The sequence below is a fragment of the Poecilia formosa genome, unplaced genomic scaffold (assembly GCF_000485575.1).
Source record: "Poecilia formosa unplaced genomic scaffold, Poecilia_formosa-5.1.2 Scaffold65, whole genome shotgun sequence".
Lineage (NCBI taxonomy): Eukaryota > Metazoa > Chordata > Actinopteri > Cyprinodontiformes > Poeciliidae > Poecilia > Poecilia formosa.
This window is the reverse complement of record NW_006800004.1, coordinates 1,199,682-1,215,540: the sequence shown is the minus strand read 5'-3', so window position 1 is coordinate 1,215,540 and position 15,859 is coordinate 1,199,682. Positions and strand designations below refer to the sequence as shown.

At 38.9% G+C, this 15,859-nt stretch overlaps 1 protein-coding gene across 2 annotated transcripts in view; it reads left to right on the top strand.

Moving 5' to 3' along the window:
• Positions 1–3,791: 3,791 nt before the first annotated feature.
• The window catches only part of tbl1xr1a (TBL1X/Y related 1a), a 59,749-nt gene continuing 47,681 nt past the window's right edge, over positions 3,792–15,859 (top strand). For both annotated transcript variants that reach the window (XM_007554648.2, XM_007554647.2), the window contains exon 1: positions 3,792–4,173. The gene's annotated coding sequence lies outside the window, so the exon portion shown is untranslated. The remainder of the gene's footprint in view (positions 4,174–15,859) is intronic.

Here is a 15,859-nt window from a genome sequence, read left to right as displayed (position 1 = left end):
AGCAGATTCACATAAAATTGAGATAAAATCTTTCAATAATAATGCAATGAGAATGATCAATAGTTTTGCTTTCATTTACTTATTTTATTGGTATTGTTTGTTTTTCTTCACTCAGCAGGCTGTGTCTTTGTCCAAGCTGGATTGTCTAGTTATAAATGTGAACTGGGTGAGCTGGGATCGATGAGCTTATTAGATGGACCAACTTCCCCTTTTGTCTTATCAGCCTGATGATGCAGAACACGCTGTGCAGTTCCCCTTTTTAATGGTCAGCACACAAAAACACTCATGAAAGAGTAACTCATCTCTTTCTGTTTTTCCTCTACCCTGCTCACACACAAACCGCACAGAGACACCTTGCAATATCTTTCCCCCCTTTCTGTCTCCATCTCTGCTGCGTTAAATAATTTAATCAGTTAACAGAAACAGCCAAGCGTTCTATTCCAGGCTCTGCTGCAGAGGGTAAATTATAACTCACTAGGTAGACGACAGCCATTACTGTAAGGAGACATATTATGGAGCCATGCTTTGTTGAGACCTTTTTATTGTTTGAACACTAACTATCCCTGCGGTGGGAAGAAGTATTGCTTGTCTTGTGAATGTTTATGCTGTTTGAGGCTTTTAAAAGTGGAATTCTCAGGTGTGCAGCTTCTGAGAAGTGGTCAAAGGGAAGTTAGTTGCTCCAGTCAGACCTCACCAATATTGCCAGAGATGACAGAACCCCAAAATACGTGTTTGTGCGATTCAGACACGGGTGCTGAACTTTTTATGTACACCTTTGAAGTCGATATATTTCTTAACAGCTGGCAGACTGGTTCACTGTCTCTTCTGTGGTCATTAGAACAAAGGCAAATGTTTGGATTTGCATCAATTGCAGGCATGTATTGATGATTAAAGACCATGTCTCATGTTTCATGTTTCATGTTTCATGTTCAGATATGAGCTTCCTTGGTTGTGCATTTATACATATGATTGTTGTCTGAGTCCAAAATAGAAAAGAACCATTCCTGTCAACCCACCGGTGTTACTCCAATCATTGTTGGCTATGACTCCAGGTCACCGCTGGTGACTGCCACCCTGTCAGAACACGTCTTAGAGTGCAGCTTGGTTCTCACTTCCTAAGACCACTCTGACCACTCTCTCAGCACGATCCATACCCACATGGCACAAACTTCTATGAACTACCTTCACCATGTTAAGGTCCTGATGTGGACAGTCTTCTCCTCAAATTTGTTTGGGATTAGTTTGACCTCTGATCCAATGCCACGTCTTGATAACTAGTTACATTAACTAAGGGTTTTGTTGCAGAACAGGCTATGACAACCGTATGACTCACGATATGTTCCTCCCTTTAGAACGGATGGATTTCTACAACACACGTTTTATGTGTGGCACTCAGCATTGACTCTGCTTTATTCAGGTGTGCCCAGATCCAGTCTTTGAGAATTAAAATGAGAACCATTTGATTCAGGTGTGTTAAAGAGGAGTGTCAATGAAAAGCTGAAATAGAGTACTTCTTGAAGACTGGAGTTGGGTACCTTTGGTTTGGTTTTATCTGCACAGAATATGGCTGGCCTGATTTTTGATTTTGACCATGAGCCAGCATTGAAAAGGGATCATACCTGCAACTATATTGCATGAAAAAAAAGCAGATGGCTTAATACTTCCCAAAAGGCTCAACAATCTCCTTATGAAGCAAAGTCTGCAAGACATTGCAAAACATCAACATATAAGATATATGATATATAAGTGAATAATAAAAGCAAAAACAATATATGACTCAAAAAGTACAAAAATAAAAATGAGTGATATGTTTCAAGCTTTATTTGTAAAATCCTTATTTTGTAGCTTAATATGGACATTCAGTTGTTATAACAAGTTATGTTATGAGACAATATTGTCAAACACATCCACTTTAATAAAACCAGACAATTGCCTTCCTAATCTAGAAATTCAGATATCTATAGTAAATATTGGCATAATCATATATGCTGAAGTCATTTTGATTGGTCTGTGATGGACTGAAGATTTCTCCCTGCCTCTCACCCAATATTCACTGGAGATGAGACCATGCAAGGAGAAGCAGGTGTGGATGGATGTTGAATGGTGGACCCATCGCGGCAATGTAAAGTAAAAGTTAAAATTTCCTGCAGTCCCTGTGCTATTACCCATCCTCCACTCCTCTATTACAGCCACACCGTAGTTCACTCTACGAAGCAGCCCGAGGCATTCTGTCAATGTTTGCATGTCTCTTTGACTCAGCCAAGCCTTATCTGTACAAGTGCATGTGTGTTCGAGCATACTGATAAGCATACGATTTCAGTTAAATCAAACATGAGTAGCCAACAATTTTTCTTCTTAATTCTGAAGACTATGTGTGTGCCTGTGTCTGGCTGTCCTTATGCGGGTGAGGGGCAATTAATGTTATAAATGCACCACCATATTAGTAGTGGTACTCAATTGAAATCTTTCATTGAGCTAATTACAAAGTTTGTAATTAATCAAAAATAAATCGCATTTTAATTGAAAACCATATTTTGACAGAATAAACATTTCCAATATTAAAAAACCTTATTTCTGCTAAATTATTGAATAAATAGACATATGAGCTCAACAACAAAGATATTTATTGTGGGCTGTGTCCCCTTAAGCATGTCCCGATTAGCGTCAGAGCAACTGTGCTGTTACTATTTGTTTAGGATTGAGATGCTATTTAAGGCTTGAATGGCTTTGGTGACAGGCAAACTTCACTATTTCCACTTTTGAACACAACAGTAGTCTTTTCCAGACTAATTATATATATATAAATAACAAATTAACAAATGATCACATATTGTCCAAACATCTAAATGCTAATATCCAAATGTGCTCAGATGACATGAAAAAATTGTTCACCAATTGTTTTTAGAACAACTGGTGAACAAAACAAGCTTATTTTGTTACACCAACACACTGTGCATGGCAATATACGTAATATACGGAAACGGTAAGAAGACAAACTGATAGTACGCAAGATAATGCTTTTTATAACCTCTCACAGAACCAGACTAGAAAAAAATGCAGAATGATGTGTATGTTTGTGTGTGCTACTTCTGCATATTAATTTTCACATATATATATATATATATATATATATATATATATATATATATATATATATATATATATATGTGTGTGTGTGTGTGTGTGTGTGTGCGCGCGTTTGTTTGTAATACCTTGTGGGGATGATTTTCCTGACATATTCTACGTTGTGGGGACCAATTGCTCCTTGTGGGGACCGAAGCCTGGTTCCCACAAGGGAAACCCTGTTTTTGGGTCAGGGGTCAGATTTAGGGCTAAGGTATGAATTGAGTTTTGGTTAGGGTTAGGGTTAGGTATGTGATGGATAGGGTTAGGAAAAGAGTAAAGGTAAGGTTTAGGCTGTAGAAATGAATGGAAGTCAATGGAAAGTCCCCACAAAGATAGCCACGCAAACATGTGTGTGTGTGTGTGTGTGTGTGTTTTATTTTTTACTTGTGTAAAAAAAAAAAAAAAGAACAAAATAAAATGCATGTAAGTAAACAAGAAAACACAAACCAAAACATATAGTTGTGAAGATTTTGTTTTAATAGAAATGTATAGAGTGCCAAAAAAACAATAAAAAAAAGATTTTAGACTACGTAGTGTTAAATAAGGCCAATTGCTTTTACCACAATATTTTTTTAAATTATTATTAAGCAGCTAACGCCAACCCCCACCCTGACAGCACAATCCTTTCTCATACTGCGACACCCATTTTGATGTTTATGTGACTGGAGTGTGCTTCCTGCAGAGAAGAGCTCAGGCCTACCTCATTTTCGCCTGGCAGGTCAGCTGCTCTGTGTTTCAGTCTGAAGCCGTTGGCTGCTACGGAACCGTTTGGCTCTTTTCTCTACTAGCGAGCAACACTACATTCAAGACCCGACTGTACACCCAGCTCAATTTTAAGGGGATTTATCACTATATATGCCCGTATATTCAAAACACATCGCTCACTGGGGATTCCAGCTACCGGTTGACCTGTTCCGAAGGCCGTTATAACGCTCTTTTCGGGGTTTAATTAGAGCTTGAAAACAGCGGTGGTAGTGGAGGAGATTCCATATTAGGAGCACAGAGGAGAAGGCACCCCCTCCCCCCTTGTGTGATTTGGAGCTTTAGGTGAGTGTTTATCATATTTTGGCTTTATTATTGCCGTTATAACTTATAACCCGATGTGCAGCGGTGCTGTGTGAATGTCCAGTTAAGGTTTGGGCGCATTATAACGTTGTTTTCGGTGTTTATTTCAACATTTTGTTTCTGTGTGGGGGATGGGCAACATCAGCGCGTGAGTAGGCGCGCGCGTATTGTGCACGTGTTCGCTGAGCAGTTCCCGTGTGTGGTTTGTGTTTGTGAGCGCGCCCTTCCTTCCTGCTAGCTGTAAATGAAACCCTCTGTTGTCATTTTTAACCTCAGTCATTTAGAGAATGTTTCGAACATGTAGTTACTGTTGGTGGAGTTTTGCTCTCAAATTAAATGCTTGTGTTCAAGCTGGCCTTGTACTTGGCAACTTTTTGCTTTTTCAACTTACAAGATTTGAATGACTTCCACAAGGCATTAATGTGTGCATTGTCTTCACAGATAAGTCAGTTTAATGTTATACCAGGCATTTTAATGATCAAGTGTCAATAAATACATTTTTAGTAGCTCACAGTTTGAAAACAACAGTTATCCTTGTCTGCTTTTTGCTTTAAAACCTCTTAAACTAAGGTTGCACTTTGACCTAAAAAGTTTCACCATCCACTTAATTACCTTCCTTTTAGGTTGATGAAAGTTTACTAGAGTGCAGTGCTGTTGGCGGCTTTAAAGTTGTAAGAGCAGTGGGGGAGGGGTGAATACACACAAATGTTCTCTCTCTCTCTCACACACACACACAACACACACTCATATTCATACACACACAGCTGAGATGGCCACTTGCCAACCTTGTGAATCTCAACTCAGTGACACAATGTACTAGTCCCAGATAAGCCTTCTGTAACTCTGTTACCAACTAACAGAATGTGTTTAAAGCCCACAGCATTGTGGATTTCGAACACATTAATTGTTGTGATCATGTAGCAGATATGGACATCTGTTTTTATTTTGATAATTTTAGAGGTTTAAAGCGAGTATTCTATTATTCGGTCAATTTGCACCTTCTTTTGCCAACTCATACTAATGCAGTGATGTTTTGTGCTTTCAGTAATGCTATTGTACTTGTAAACAATGTCATGCCCATGCAATTAACCAGTTGTGTATGTGTTGTGTTTTTTGTGTAAAGTATATTCATAGCAATAAATGGTCATAGAAATTATTACATTTAGCACATAATTGTTAAAGTTAAGCAGATATTTTCTTTAAACTTTTTAGTATACAATTTTCCTATTCCTTTGGGTGTTAAAACATTTTTGAGCCAGTTGACTCTTATTAAATGAGTGATTTTGACCCAATCAACCCAAAACAAGTAGATATTGTTTGAATAGAGTAATAAAATAAATGAGTAAAAAGAAATTTTTTGTGAAATAGGTGTGCACCGATGGCAGTTTTCTGGCTGATCACCGATCTTTAAGAAGCCAGATGATTTTAGTCTTTTTTTTTTGTCTGAGATGTTTCTAAATAATCCTAGTGGAAGTCGTTAATAAATAGGAGTGTAGCTTTTCAACTGTGATCATTATATCTTCTGAAAGTAGGAAAGCAGGTTTCGAATTGTTGTGCCGATACTCATTTATGAAAGGCTTCCTGTCAGGCTGAATCACAACTCTGTAATGAAATTACAGAAGAAGCTTCAGCCCTGTTAACGTGGTAACAGTGACAGACAAGGTGGGAATTCTGCATTTAAGCACTCTTGGAATGCCTCAACTAGTCAGCCGCTAATTGTTAATGTTACTGAAGTTGGCATCTGCTTTGGACTTTTGAGTCTGGACTGCAATTGTGTATGTCTAGTTCAAGACTCAAGATACTTTAAATTTATCAAATATGAACAGGATAATTAATGATGTGATTCCTTAGATCACATTTTCGTGAAACCTTTAGTCTGTGAACGATGGGGGGAAAAAACAATTTGAGTTCAAATTAAAATATGAAATAACCACCATTGCATGAAAATATAAATATATCGCTTTATTTTGAATTTTTCCAATGATTTTATTTGCACAAAAGGTTGACTGCCATGTTTTCAACAGTCTAGTGTGTGTGTGTGTGTGTGTGTGTGTGTGCTTGCATAAGAAGTGAATGCACTGGTCAACACATTGTAGACATGAGTTACCCATTGAAATGTCAGCTCACACTAAAAAGCACAGTGAGCTAATTGATCTGGGCCTTTGCAAAGGGCCCCAGGTGGCCCTTTGGAAAAATGAATTACTCACCACTGCTGTAAACTGAAAGATTATCTTAGGGAATCTTTTCAGTTCTTCTCAACAAGCACAGAAAATAGGGCAGGGTGTAATATTTCTTACCAGATTGCATATTGTGTATTTATTATAATTTTACAATGGAACAAATGCTACGTGTGTGAATAATTGTTGGAAAGGCCATACAGTTTTTTTTTTTCTTATTTAAATCTGGCAATTTAAGACAGCTGATGGATGGTTACTTACATGATTATGATTTGGGTTAAACCATTTCCTGGTACTGTAATAGAAATTTATAATTCTATAGAGGAAAGATCAAACACCACCCCTAGAGGGCACTGATGGCAGTTTTCTATCTCATCACCAATCTTTAAAAAGCCTGACCTGCAGATGCCAGTTAATTTTTTTTTTTGTCTGAAAAAAAAATTTTTTTCAGACAAAAAAAAAATCCTTTTCAGACTAAGTATAGTCTGAAAAGTATAACTTTTCAGACTATAGTCCAAAAAGTATAGCAACAAAGTCACAACAGTTGGGTGACTATAGTTAACTACGCAGACGTGACCTGATTGGCGAGTCTGTCAGTCAACTCTCTCACAGCAGAGGTGGATAAGGTCGGGTTCCTCCCCCTTGGGAGGTGGTATTATACCTGTAAGACACTATGAACTGTTATGCCTCATTTCCACTGAGCAGTGTGGTTCTGGTCGGGTTGGTTTGGTACACCATTATTAAAATGGTGTACCAAATTGTTGGTCGGTTGCCCATATACAACTGACCTACAGTGGGATGGACTTAAACCATCCCATTGTAGGTCCATTTGGTGCGTTCCCGTTAGGGCGGAGCTAGTCCCAGCAGCATGAGCTGAAAGCTCAGACTATCCCGTGGTCTTGGTCTCCCTACCTTGAATGTTGTGAAAAACTGAAACAATTCCTCGAATAACTGGGGTAACTAAAATACAAAAAAAAAATGTCTAGGCAAATTATCTGCTTCAAAATTTTGTTAAATATTGTAATAAATTCTGTTAAAGTGCTTAGCACACTGTGATTTAGCTGAAAGGTTATTTGTGTTGCACGACAGCGCTCTTGCTTTCACTAGAACCTCCGCTGTTGATGCGTGTATTCTAAGTGCCATTTTTAGCAATGAAGGAAGACTTAGATTAACAGAAAAAGCTGTTTTTCTTGTTACAGATTTACTAGGAGGTATATTTTGGTTATAGTAACATGTACTGACTGGTTATACTGGCTTGCTGGCAGGGTGTTGACTAAAGAGCCCAGCATGGTCGGCCTGAAGTCGAAGTGTCAATGTGTGGTCATGTGATTTTCAGACATTTGTTTTTGCACACACCTTTCACCGTCCACAAGACGCTCCAAGTCGAGCGCCTCCTTCCGCTGCTCCATGTTGTTTTACCATGTGTGATATACAACATGGTTGTAAACACAGCGATCATTGCAGAGAGCAACGATTATTACAAGTTCACAAGTTTGGAGGAGGAAATAATGACAGACTGGAAAATGTCATTTTATTTTCCATGTTATCTAAAGAAAGAGCAGAAGGTTTTGGTGTGATGTCCTCCCACTGGATCGGATGAGAGCAGATCAGGGGAAGTTTTATAGTTGTGCATAAGTTTCTAATCGAATTAAGATCAGTTGGATTGTTTTATACGTTCCTGCTTTAACTCTTTTAGTTGGGTGGGAAATGATGCCTGGAGATAAGCTGATTGGCTTACAGACCAAGCACACATCTGGTCTTGATGCTCAATTCAGATTGTTTTTTTTTAACTGAAATCAGATTTTTTTTGTGTAGTTTTCAATACTTACAATTAAATGCGACCGCAAACAGACTTGTGTGAACGCTTTACGACCTTAAAACGACCCGTGTGCACAAAAGAACGTAGTCAAACAGCAGCACTCTGTTTATGGAATGGATGGAGCTTTCCATGGATGGATTTTAAAATTGTATATTATCGTCACTTGGTCATAACAACATGAAGGAAGCTAATGAAAAGAAAGCATAACTATTACGTTTAATGGCATATTGACTGCAGCTTCTGTAGAGAAGTCTGCTTGGATGTGAAGACAGAACCATGAGTGATGGGATTGGGATGTGATGTTTCAAAATATCAAAATAAATGTAATTTTCAGCCATTGTTTACGTCTGTCTTCTTCTGGTTCAGAGTTACAACGCATGTCTCACGTCAATTACGTAAAAGTTTGATAAAATATAAAAAGACCATTCAGATGCATTTAAAACTATGGGGTATATTATGTCTAATTTAGTTCCATATATGGAAGTGGCAGAAATTAATAAAACAAAACAAAAAAACATTTTTTTGGTGAAAAGGCTGGATCTGGCCATTCCGACTGCTATGAAACAGTTGGACATAGGTCACTTGTGGGCCAAAAAACCCTTAGATTTGGGTCTCTTTCTCCTGCTGTGTCTTTACCAGGCAACAGTTTCTTCTCCATATTCCTCACAGCTGCACATGTTGACTGCCACTGATACTGGAGGACATCAATCTCCCTGATGATCTTTCCAGAGTTGATTTTCTGTTTTGGAAAAACATGCTGATCACATTACTGGCCTGTCCTCAAACTAGCAACCCTCTACATTCATTTCTAACAACTCAAGATTCACTCCTGTTTCAACATTATAGAAGCAATCAAATATGAAATGGGGAAATGCTTGGATGCCATTTAACAGACATATATATATGTATATATATATATATGTGTGTGTTTGTAGGTTTAAATGTATATGCATGTCTGTCTTTATGTATGTATTTATGTTTGTATGCATATGTGCATATATTTGTGTTGTGCTTGCCTTGTTTATCAATATAGCAGACAGCAGCAGTGAGGACCCAGGAATATGGCGAGCTGCAGATCAGCAAGCTGAGTCACATTATCTATGTAGGACACTGTGATTTCTTGGCCTTAATAAATCACACAGGAGGCGTGTTGGAGTAGTGCGGTTACGTAACCAGTGCTGGGCGGTGTTGTGAATAGTGAAGGGACAGACAAAATGGGCTTTAGTACAGTGCTTGAAAACACCTTGCTTCATTAGGCCCAATAACAAATAGAAACAAATAAATATAGAACAAACATTAATCCTTGATTTCGATTTAGTTCATTAAAAGTCTGTATGATGTGTAGTTTTTTGTTGTTTTTTTTTAATGGTGGAGGCGTAACAAGTCGTTGACAGGACATAAGAGAGTGGTGGGATGAAGTAGAAAATACTCCAGGTATTGCTAGAGATTTTTATTCATTACAAAAGAAGGTGAACACTTGGTTTGACTTCGTATCAGAGCAGATTATTTTAGTCTTCCCCTTTTTTTTACCTGATGAAATATCCACTAATGTTGTATAACAAGTTTCATAATCTATATTGAGTCTCCTGGAGCTGTAAGGCAGCAGGGATTCATCAGCTCTGCCTTCACTGGGTGTGCTAAAAGTGGGCAAAGGTCCATGAAAACGTCTCAATAACATCTTTCAAACAGAGCACCTCTCCTGGCACACACAAATCTCCCTTACCTATCAGGGTTTCCCCCAGTGTATTATAAGCCTGGCTTACTTACCTCCTGCCTCAGGCTAAGCTTGTTTTTATATATATGAAATAGTTTAAAATAGTTTTTTTTTTTAAACATACCAGTAACCCCTTACTGCATGCCTAAGGGTTTACCCATGCAGTAAGGGTAACCCCCTTACTGAGGTGAAATCCTCATGCTCTGCTGAGGATTTCACCGGCAGAGCAGAATTGTTCCCTAAAGATGGATTTGAAGAGGGCAATAAAACAATGGAATGGAATGTTCTATTTATTTAATCTTATCAGTTACATAATTTAAACAGAATTTCTAGACCTTTTCAATAGAAAAATTGATTGACTTGAAAAGTGACCCTAAAAATCGTAATTGAATCATTGCTAGACACTGAAAGATTAACATGTCTTGTGTCCACTCAGTCTTACAAAGTCTTAAACTCATGTATCTAAAATTAATGCCCTAAATTGTCTTAAATTCATAAAAAATTAAGCTTGTTTTAGAAATGTGAACCACATGTCTTAAATTTTGCCACAGAAGGACTATTTAAACCCATATTCTATGTAGTCTTTTTTTTTTTCTCCCAGGACATTTCTGTCAGACATTTCTTTGAGTCGTGACGTCATCATAATGTTCTGTGACTCGAGGCGGTTACAGCTACCGGCTAACTAGCCGTTTACAATTGTTGGCTAGCTTTTGTGAGACAAACCCTGAAGTCATAGGTTTAGTGACTTTAACATGGTGCTCAAACACAAATTTTACCAGTTGATACTATGGAGGGAAATACAGCTGAAAATGTGGGATTATCAGACTAAAAAATATATATTTTTTGCTTGACATTATATGTCTAGAACATACAGAGATTGGCGTGGTACCCTCAGTTATAAATAGTGTTAACCAGTCATTAGGGTGCAGCAAATGGGTGTGAGTATAGTGGTCATTTGAGTTGATGAAACCTGCAGAAAGCCAAATATTTCGCCATCCTTCTGTGTTCTCTACATGTGTGTGCCCAGGGAGGCCATGCTGGTGACAGAAGGTACATTCTGGTGGAACCAGGGCACTTCTCCTTCCTCCGCTTTCCCTTACTTAATTCATGTAAAGTGTCTTTGAGTGCTTAGAAAAGTATTATGCAAATAATATGTTATCATTTATTATGATTAGGGATGCTCTGATCAGGTTTTTTGCTGCTGATTCCGATACCGATCACCAATGAGGCCGATCTCTGCCGATTGCCTGGATTGACTGTTAATTTTTCGCTTTAGGTAGAAATGATACTAAGTGATCTGGCAAAATTAAAAAATTATCTGGCAATAAATTCACCTAATTTAGACATAAACATACAAAATACTTACAGGCACAATACAGCAGCTATTCATTCAAAAGGACAACTGAAAAACCTGCAATCAATAAAATAATATTCAACAGTAAGGCTCTCTGTTCCATAAATTATTAGTCAAATAAATCTGCCTATATCAAATAATGTCAATTAATAAAGGAGAGATTAATTCAAAATCAAATGCAGGTTGCATTAAAATAAATAATCCTGAGTTACTAAATTATAACTTCCTGATAGTATGGCTAGCTGATTAATACTGGTTCTGATTGGCTGTTTCTAACTGAGTGGAGTAATTCTGCAGAACACAGGGAGGAGGCAGAGGAGAATTATTATTTTTCAGAAATTGTCTGTCTTGTGTTAGGACGGCGAAAGTTTTAACACATATCTAAAATCTTTTTATATTTTGCTTAAGTTACATGTTGCAGCGTTAAGCAGAGGTTCGTTGTGAGAGTTCACTGCAGGTGGAACAGAAACGGCGCTCCGTCTGTGAAATAAATACTACCAGTAGCGTGTAGCGGTGGCCCAAGAGTGAGAGCAGAACCAGCGTCTTTCACTACCAGCTCAAAGACTTGAATTATTTTTTGGTTTATTTGTTTAGCTTTCTGACCGTGATGCTAATCCGGGTGAGTGTTGGTAGTTGTGTGCTGCTTTACCGGCCGCTCCGTATGTCTTTTTGTTCCTCGATGTAGCCAAACTCCGTCAAGTGCTTGTTAACAAGAACTGAGTCAAAAAGCGAAGCTCTCGATTTACCGGTTAATCTACGTTCCCACCCTCATCTATGGTCATGAGCTTTGGGTCATGACTGAAAGAACGAGATCATGGATACAAGCGGCCGAAATGGGTTTCGTCCGCAGGGTGGCTGGGCTCTCCCTTAGAGATATGGTGAGAAGCTCGGTCATCCGGGAGGGACTCGGAGTAGAGCCGCTTCTCCTTCATGTTGAGAGGAGCCAGTTGAGGTGGCTCGGGCATTTGGTCAGGATGCCTCCTGGACACCTCCCTGGTGAGGTGTTCAAGGGACAACCCACCGGGAGGAGGCCTCTGGGAAGACCCAGGACACGCTGGAGGGACTATGTTTCCAGGTTGGCCTGGGAACGCCTTGGGGTTCCCCCAGAGGAGCTGGAAGAAGTGGCTGGGGAGAGGGAAGTCTGGGCCTCCCTTCTGAAGCTGCTGCCCCTGCGACCTGACCCCGGATGAAGTGGAAGAAAATGGATGGATGGATGGATGTATTATCTTCGTTGTGTTGATGCATTTTGACGTGCTTCACTCCCAAGGTAATTTTCCACCGCAACACGCAAAATTCCCCATTCACTCAGAGCATTAAAGTTCCACACGACAGGATTTGTTGCTGCGCACTTGCGCAGTGTGAAGGAAAGAGGAGATGAGCTGCACACGCAAGCTGCGAAATGAGATAAATGTGATTGTTTTGGTGAACGGTAACGAGACTGTGATCGGCGATCACAATCATATACTTTTTCACGGAAATCGGCCGATTATGATTGGTGGCCGATCGATCGGCACACCTCTAATTATGATTTATAAGTTAGAAAGTATGATCGTTCTGAAAGAATTATCAGATCTGCTGTTAATAGTGAAAATGATGTCCCATTTTTTAGTCACGTATTCTGTCCTCCCTGGACACTCGGTAGGAGTCTGGATTAGTGCAGTTGATTTAAAATCCATTCTAGTTGAACACATTTCTTTAAAGTTTGGAGTGATGGTTCAATACCTTTATCAAATACTTGCTATGACACAATCTGAGATTAATTATCCACATAAATCTGTTTCCACAATGGATTCCTGAATGTTTTTGGTCTGGAATGTAACTTTCCGGAACCTTTATATGGTCTTCTGGAAAGAAATGGAAAAAACCCTCACATAGCTTGGATAAGGATTACAGCTGACTATTTAAAGACACAATATCTGACTCATTTGTGACATCAGTGCATTTGAGTGAAACATTAATATTCAGCGTGGGTGGCTGGTCTTAAACGTTGTTTAAGAACAAAAATGCCAGAGTCCTTTTGTGACACAAAGTTAACAGAATATGACTCATAAAAAGTATTGTGTTTGTCTAGTTTGGTCTAACAACCATATTTTAAAGTCTGTTCTCTCAGGGAAGGACTTTAGAAGTGGGTGATGTGCTCTATCTTCCTGGTTTAAGTCAGAACATCAGCAGCAACGTTCTGTATCAGCTGCACTGGAGAATTTATTTTTTCTGTTTAGGCAAACCTGTGAATAAACTGTTGCAGTAATCATTGTCGGTTATCAACAGATAAACGCATGGATGAGTTTCTCTAGAGTTTATTAAGATGTTTAATCCTGTAAATATTATTCAGGTGATAAAAGGCTAACTTTTATTCTGACTAGAATAGAAGTTACATATTGCAGCTTTAAGACAGTACCAGTGTGTTATTGCATCTGACAAAGTGCAGTGTTTTAGTTTGTTTGACTGCTGCAGGCAGCTGGATTTGGGCTTCAGCTGATTGATTCAGTTCCAGGTGTGTAGTTTACTCAGCTCAGTGCAGAGTGGTCTGCATAACTTACACTATTTAAATATGCTGACATAAAGTTCTGGTTCTGTCCACCTTTCTTTCTCCTCTGCAGCTGCATGACAAACCTGAATGTTTCAGTGACAGCGGGGAGTCTTCTCTTTGTTTTGGTGGCACTTCTTAATGTTGCTCTTCAGAACACTGCACAGAGATCACGCATCAACATTTTGGATGAGTTCAGGATGTGTTCAAGTAGAGAACTGGACTGTATTTGTTTGGTACGCGTGTGTACTGAGCATGAATATTTCCAGTACAGATACCATTGCAGCCCTAATGCACATAAAGAAACAGAATAGTGTGCGCTGCTAACTGACTCGGCATCCATGTCCTGCTTCCTCTGCCCTGCTCCCAGATTCTACTCTGTAATATTTCTAGTTGTCCAAATGAGTTTCTAGCCAATAATCTCCTGCTGACTAATGTATGTGTGAATGGCAGCTGTGGAGCAACTCTATGAACGTCTAGAAAACATTCCCTTATGTGTGAACTTGGGGTGGTGGGCTCTACTTGTAACATGTTATTGATGCCCATGTTTGAATGTGTGTGTTATCATGTGCACATGCTTTTAGCACACACAGAGCACATTGTTAGATAAACTGTGGCATTCAGCGTGCCAAGTTGGGGGTGATGGATGAAGGCAGCAAATGTTGGCAACACACAGAGCTCAAGGCAAGGAGGATATGAAAACCCTGAATTAAGAGTTTTCATATTGATTTTTTAAATGTGGGTGTTCAATTTATGTAACTGCAAATTAGAAAATGGTAAAAGTTATATCCACTAGTCCATCACAGGTAGCTATTTTTATTCTCAGAATCCCTTCTATTGGCTCCAGTTTGGCTGCAGAATGGAGTGAAGTTTTTAAACCGAGCTTATAATGCAGAAATACACAGGACATAGTTTCACAAACTAGCTTAAATTTGGATGTTTTCTCACCTGATAGTCAGGTGGACTTGGTGCCATTGGGGATCAAGGTTGAAACCAAACCCTTTGAAAAAACTTGTTCCCCTCCTCGCCTGTGGTGGTGCTGCACCAGGAACCACTGAAGGAAAGAAGAAAACCTCAGAACAAGCCACTGAGCACAGCTTCATTTTTCACAAAATTTAAACAAATGGAGAAGTGTCACATTTCAGTGTTTGTAGGATTTGACTTTGGGAAAAGACCACATGTCGTTTCTCTAGCGCTGGACGTGCACATTTGTTTCGGCAGTATATTACCCAGAATGCCCTGCACTATACTCCACTTCCTGCTTTTAGAGCGATCTGTGGTCCACTTGGCATTTACAAATCCATTCAAACCGCACACATTCAGGTTCACTTTGATCGAACCAAAACAGGTTTTTAGGTGAACCAGATTTCACTTTTTGATCCACATCAGAGTTTGATCACACATTCACACCTCCACAAACCAACTAGATTTTCTAGTCAGAAAAAGTGAATTTGGATTAAAGCGGACTAAAAATGGACTGGTGTGAATGCTCCTTTAATTCCTGTGGTATTTGCTCTGAAAGGTGTTTCTCTTGTTTGTTCACTCATTTTTTTTAAAGTTGAAGAAACCTGTTGATGTTTTATCTGCAGTTTGAAAACCATTAAAACGGGTGCATCTCTATTAAATGTTTTCTGAACAGCTGAACTCTGAGTGTGTGGTGTGTCTGTGTGGTAACTTGCGGGGTCAGTTCCTACATTTTGAAGAATACGTTATACCTTTTTTTTTCTCCTGTGAAGCGTCAATATTTGCAGGGTTGTAGCTCTCTTTGCTTTAATCTGACAGCACCTGGAAACACTCCTTTCTCCAATGATTACTGGACAGTATAAACCACATCAGAATTATCTGATAAATAGGCCAATATGAACAAATATTAGTGTTGATTTATCATCTCTTTCATACGTTAAACTTCAGACCAAAAGTGATGTTTAAAGGGGGAGGATTATGTATTGGCCATTTTCTAGCGCATCAAGTAACTGTTAGCTTCACTTATTAAAATGTTGCATAATGAAATATGACAGAAGAAATTTGACTTTGTAATTTAATACCTTGAAATTGAGCTTCTGTCTCTTCAAGAAAC